Raw genomic sequence first — 6,550 nt, forward strand, 5'->3', positions numbered from 1 at the left:
GTTGTCATTTTTTATTTGGTAGTAGAGATTGTGTGTTTCCTTTCTTTGAGATGTGCTGGTGAAGGGTCACTAGATGTCTGAGTTATTTTGGGCAATGCTGAACTCCTTTGTTTGTGAATTTCCTTCTATTACTTTCTGTAAGGCTGGATTTGTGGCTATGTATTGTTTAAATTTGTTTTTATCCTGGAATATTTTGTTTTCTCCGTTTATAGTGAATGAAAGCTTGGCTGGGTATAGTAATCTGGGCTTGCATTCATGGTCTCTTAGTTTCTGCAAAACATCTAACCAGGACCTTCTGGCTTTCATGGTTTCCATAGAGAAGTCAGGCGTTAGTCTGATAGGTTTCCCTTTATATGTTACTTGACCTTTTTTCTTTGCAGCTCTTAATATTCTTTCTTTATTCTGTATGTTTTGTGTTTTGATTATAATATGGCGAGGGGATTTTTTTTTTCATCCAGTCTATTTGGTGTTCTGTAAGCTTCTTGAACCTTAATAGAAATATCTTTCTTTAGGTTTGGGAAGTTTTCTTCTATCATTTTATTAAATATATTTTCTGGACAATTGAGCTGTAATTCTTCTCCTTCTTCTATGCCTATTATTCTTAGGTTTGGTCTTTTTATTGTGTCCCAGATTTCCTGAATGTTTTGTGATGAGAATTTGTTGGATTTGCTGTTTTCTTTGATCAGTGCATTTATTTTCTCTATGGTATCTTCAGAATCTGAGATTCTTTCTTCTATCTCTTGTATTCTGTTGGTTATGCTTGTTTCTGTAGTCTCTGTTCGTTTACATAGATTTTCCATATCCAGCTGGCCCTTGGGTTGTGTTTTCTTCCTTGCCTCCATTTCAGTTTTCAAGTCTTGCACTGTTTCCATTATCTGTTTGATTGTTTTTTCTTGGTTTCCTAGGATATCATTTACAGATTTACTCAATTCTTCAAACTTTTTGTTATTCTTCTCGTCCATTTCCTTAAGGGAGTTTTTCACCTCCTGTTTAAGGGACTCTATTACTTTCATAAAGTCAATTTTTTCTACTTCTTCTTGATTAGTGTGTTCAAGTCCTCCTGTTATAAGTTTTCTGGGTTCTGGTGCTTTCATGTTGTTTTTCAAATTGTTGGAGGAATTCTTGCATTGGCGCCTGCCCATTTCTTCCTCTGAATAATCCCCTTTGGGTCTTCTTTTAGAAGTTCAATTCACCCCAATGAATTCAATTCACTCACCCCAGTGAATGATGGATCCTCTGGCAGACTGTCAGGTCTCCTTGCAGGCCAAGCAGCTCACTGACAAAGGGCCTACCTTGATGCAGGCAGGCTAATGAAGGAGGGGACCTCCCACCGGCCTGGGTTTACTCAATTCCAGGTCCCCGGCATCCAAACAGGCTGAGCTGTGGGATTTTGTGGCCCCAAAGATGGGAGGATGAGGCAGAGGGGGTTCTGGGTGCAAGCTGGGAAGGGAAAGGAAGAGAGAGGCAGTATCCAGGGAGAATAACCCCTGCAGGAAGAGCAGGAAGTGTGCGGGTGGCAGGGGGGGGGAGTTGGGGAATGTCGGTGGTCCCTCTCCGGGCAGCTGCCACGGTTCAGGCACTCACTCCTCACTCACCCCAATGAATGATGGATCCTCTGGCAGACTGTCAGGTCCCCTTGCAGGCCAAGCAGCTTGCTGACAAAGGGCCTACCTTGCTGCAGGCAGGCTAATGAAGGAGGGGACTTCCCACCAACCTGGGTGCACTCCCTTTTTTTTTTTTTTTTTATTAAACAAGAGAAAGTAGACAGATACATGTTGGTAAATGCTAACTGTTTGTATTCACATAGACACAGTGTAATCTCTGAGCCCAATATACAGAGAAAGGAAAAAAGCTAGAATTCTATGCACTACTACACAGGGGCCTAGCACCCCCCAGCCTCAAGCAGAGAGAGCCAAAGGGGCTGGAGGGCTTTTCTTTTTTCCCACAGAGCATGGTGGTGGCGGTGTTGAATCCACAGTTCAAGACAAGAAAAGATAAAAATGAATGTAGAACAGAAGAGTGGAAATTCTTTTCCCATTGTATTTTGCTCAAGACATTTCCCCCCAAATAAGTTGAGAATGATGGTGTTGAGAAGCGAGACCTCAAAAACAAGGGGACTGAGCACAAGAGGAATTGGGGACAGGAGGGAAATGACTGTAACTTGCTCCCAGGGACTGGAGAAATTTAAAAAATAAAAAGAAAATAAAAAAGAGGGTCGGTATCCATCAGTCTTCTGTGCTAGTCATCCTTGCCTTCATCCTCCTTCTTCCCCTTCATCATCATCTTCATCTTCACCATCTCCTTCTTCATCAATATCTTCCAAGCCTTCTTCTTCTTCATCATCATTGTCATCATCTTCTGCTTCTCCCTCTTCATCATACATATCAGGAAGCAAATAGTACTGCAAGGGGTTTGGCCAAATGTAATCTTTGACGACCTCTCCTAACTCATCTGCACCTGCATCAGAGTGGTCAGTAAACCAGGTAAAGAAGCTCTCTGGCTCTCCGTGTTGTCTCTTCCTGCTGGCCTTATTCTGTGTTTGACTCGAGCATTTGTCAAATCCTTTCCAGATTTCCATTTGATTTCAGTGGACTTTGAGGATGGGTCACCACTCTCATTCAGATAAAATTCTTTGGAGAGAACTTTATTTTTGAAGTAGGAATTTTCATCAAAATAAAAATCTATTCTGTAACCTGATTTAATGTCTTCAAATTACTTCAACTCTGGTTAAGTAATGCAGAGCCTCTTCGTTTCCTCCGCAAGCAGTGCAGACACTTGTGGATGGTTGACAAATGTGGTTACCCAAAAACTTGGGATTTTAGCAATCAATTCTGACCTCTTCTGAAAAAAGGGTTGGCGGAGTTTGTTATGTTTTTGTTCTACTTTTTGTATTTCCTCACTTGCTTGTTCATTAAGTCTGCCTATTTCATTTTGTACTTCGTTAATAGGTTCAACTGCTTTTTGCTGTTCTTTTTCTCCCTTCGGAATGGCGGGAGAGGCCGACTTGCCTTCCAGTTTCGGGGAAGGAGCCCATTTGGGTTTCTTGGACTGAGGCAGGAGTGCAGATTGCTGTTTCGGGGCCATAGCACGAGGGAAGTGGCTAGAAGCCAGAGGCCAGAGGCCAGATGTACACAGCAGGAAGAAACTCACAGGAACTCTGAATATCCATCTTTTATGCATTTATTTATGTAAGCTCTAAGCTTGCCTCAACTCACATTTAAGTTTAAGACTCCCTAACAAGATTGCCCAGCAGAAGATCCTTGAATTAGAAAGAGAGAGAGCACTAGATGGTTCTACTACTTAAAGGCACTTACAGCACAAGCCTGAGAACCTAAATTCAGTTCCTGGAACTTAGCTAAAAGCAGAGAAGATAACCACCTTCATAGAGTTATCCTCTGAGCTCCACATGCATTCTATAGCATATACATGTGTAAGCACACACACGTGCACGCGCGTGCGCGCGCGCACACACACACACATGCAGAGAGTAATAATAATAAACAAAAATTAGCAAAAAAGAAAGAAAGATCTCAGACTTAACCCTACGTTATGAAGAATTGTCCTAAAACTCAGTTGCTTAAACAATGCTTTGAGAAATTAGTACATACAGAGAGCTGAAAGGATAACTGACAGTGTATCTACGTTACAAAAAAATCCTGCAATAAACTCTATTATTTCTAAGACTCCGGAATATAAGACTATTGCTTCTTATTGGCACCAGGATCTTACTGTTTTGTATTTCTCAACTGTAAACATTGCATTTTTCTCAGTCTATGGTCCTTTAGCAGCTAACTGCTACACATAGGGCTTTTTCAAGCAGCTGGCTTTGTTTGCCCTGTAGGATTAAAAAACTTCCTTTGATCCTCTTTCTTTGGCAGAGGGAAGCTGCACGTGGTTGACATACAGTCACACAGGCAGTATCCATTGTGTTCGGAAAATGTATATTTTCTTCACTGCTCCTCACATAAGTGATCGCACACCTTCCTCACTAATGGCTTAGGGGTTAAAGGAGTTAAGCAGTTGACTGAAAACTAAAGGCCAGGTTAAATTCACTCCTTTCAGCTTTTGTTTAGACATGCAGAGCATTGTTGTATTGTCTCTAGTCCTATTGTGACTCTTCTGGTAATTTTCTCCGTGTTTACTCTGAACCTTTGAGCATGATTGCTGGCATCATAGAAAAGGACTGGAAAGAGAAAGGCACCAACTTATTTTCCCCCTCCAATTGTGCTTTTCTTCCATTTATATTTATGGTTGAATTGTACTGACACTTCCATCTTACATCAATGCACCAAGAATAGCTTTAAAGGCATAATTCTTTCTGTGTTATTGTATTCCCATATTTCTCACAAACAGTCTTTCTCCTCACTGTTGTTGTTTGGCTCCAATAATAAGTTGCGATATGAACCTTCATATGTTCTTTTCAACAGAGGTCATTATCTAGAAATTAGACTTTGCATTTCATGCCTGTAGCCTCACGCTATACTTTTATTTTTAGATTTTTATGACATCTGATATATAGTAAGTTATGCAAATATTTGCTACCCTGCATCACTTAGTAAATAATGAACAAAAATGACTATACATTTGTATTACAGATGCGATATTTTTCCATATGTTTTCAATTTGCAGTTGTTTGAATTCATGGATGTAGAATCCACAGATACAGAGCAACTGTGTGCTCTTAGTTCTTGTGGTTTCCAGGTGAATAGGTTCTTGTGAGGTTACAATTATATGACGGCTAAGGACGGAGTCATCTACATGTGGCCTACATATCCTCACTTGAAAATAGTTACTTCTGTAAACAGGTGCAGCTCTCCATTCATGGAGACTTTCCTAGAGGAATATTTTCCATTTTCATAGGTATATGAAAAGATAATATTCTAGCAAGAGTAGCAGGTTGATTTATTGCAAATTTGATATGAAGGGGCAGCCAACAGAGAAACAGCATCGTGTTCAAACTGCTGGAGATTCATTGTGAAAGGACAAAAACTGATTTTTTTTTACCCCACCAGGAAGCCAACCAAGTAGTTATGTTGCACTGATCCTGGGATCTTTTATCCCCTACAGAAGTCTAATCAGGTTTTGAATTTTGAGGCTGTAAGGAGATGTTTTCATGTGGGTGTCAACATGGCAACATAAGTATACCTTATAACAGACCTTTGTGTTGAAAGGCCTAGAGATCCATGAATGCAATTAAGCTGTATTGTATAAAAGTCAGTCAGAAGAAAACATGTTGTGCTTCACATTTTTAAAGACAACAATAAAAAGGAAAACAAAACAAAACATGGAAACAACTGGAGCTGAAGAGATGTCTCAGTGGTTAAGAGCACTTGAGTACCTGGATTTGTTTCCCAAAACCCATGTAATGGCTAACAACTATTCGTAAGACCAGTTTCAGGGGATCTGACACCTTTTGGTCTTCAAGGGCACTGCACACACATGGTAAACTGATATAAAACACACATACATGCAGTTAAAACATTCGTTTACACATAAAACAAAAATAAATGAATCTTAAAATGCTGAATTAGATATTACTTCAAGTTTGGGACATAAGGAAAGGAATGGAGTATTTCCAGAACTGGACAGTGGATGCTGAGTGTGACCTGAGCACATTCCAATAAAACATGTGAAGAAAGAAAGTACTTAAAAACTGAGCCGGGAGCCTCACCTCAAACTCATGTATCTTGCAAAATGGGGGAAATTCTCAAGCTTAGCAAGGAGACAATTTAGAAAAAGGTATTCCCCACTATAGTGATGATATTTTTCACTTGGGAAAAACCTGGACCAGGTTTTCTGGCTGGTGAAAACTTGACATATAAATGAAGGAGGATTTTTACAATAACAATTGGATAAGAATGTATAATAATGAAGGGGAAGCCTAGCCAAAAACCTTGTTTTGTAAGGCGTGTCCCCCTTGGTCTAAAGGCGTGTCCCTCTTAGGCGTGTCCCTCTTAGGTGTGTCCCCCTTAGGCTAATATTGACTTATAAAATCTTGCGGGCCTGTGGCCCACCTGCTCTTTGTTTTCCTGCCCTCCTCGCTGGAACCTTGGATTTGTAAGTTCCCTTTCCTTTCCTTTATTAAAACTGAATTATATACATTAAAGCTTGTCTGGTGAATCATAACTGCCGATCAACCACGCACCTTCATTTGGCGTCCAACTCGGGCTTTTGGGAGCCCTCAGCTCCAGTTCCCACACTGCGTGGCAGGGATTCGGCCTTGGGCTCTTGATTGCTTCAGAGCAGTTTCCCAGACTAGCCTGTCCCAGCCCCGCTTGTACTGAGCAAAGGATGTGTGTGTGCGGGTGACTCAGTCCGGTGACTCAGTCCGAGCTGGCTTACCCCTCAGGCAGCACCAGTCCCGGCTGAGTTCTGCCTGGGCCCTGACCTGCCGGAGACTAGTGGTTACTGCCAGAGTCCCAGCATTCGAGCTCCGCCGGTACTGCAGACTCGGTTTGGCCGAGCGGTTACTGCCCTCACCACCTACTGGCAGGGAACGGTCATTACAGGTAAAATTTCTTTTGATTAAAAAAAAAAATGTCTGACCATA

At 41.3% G+C, this 6,550-nt stretch overlaps 1 pseudogene; it reads right to left on the bottom strand.

Moving 5' to 3' along the window:
• Positions 1–2,238: 2,238 nt before the first annotated feature.
• LOC119805418 lies at positions 2,239–3,090 on the bottom strand (annotated as a pseudogene).
• Positions 3,091–6,550: the final 3,460 nt, after the last annotated feature.

The sequence above is a fragment of the Arvicola amphibius genome, chromosome X (genome assembly GCF_903992535.2).
Source record: "Arvicola amphibius chromosome X, mArvAmp1.2, whole genome shotgun sequence".
Classification (NCBI taxonomy): Eukaryota; Metazoa; Chordata; class Mammalia; order Rodentia; family Cricetidae; genus Arvicola; species Arvicola amphibius.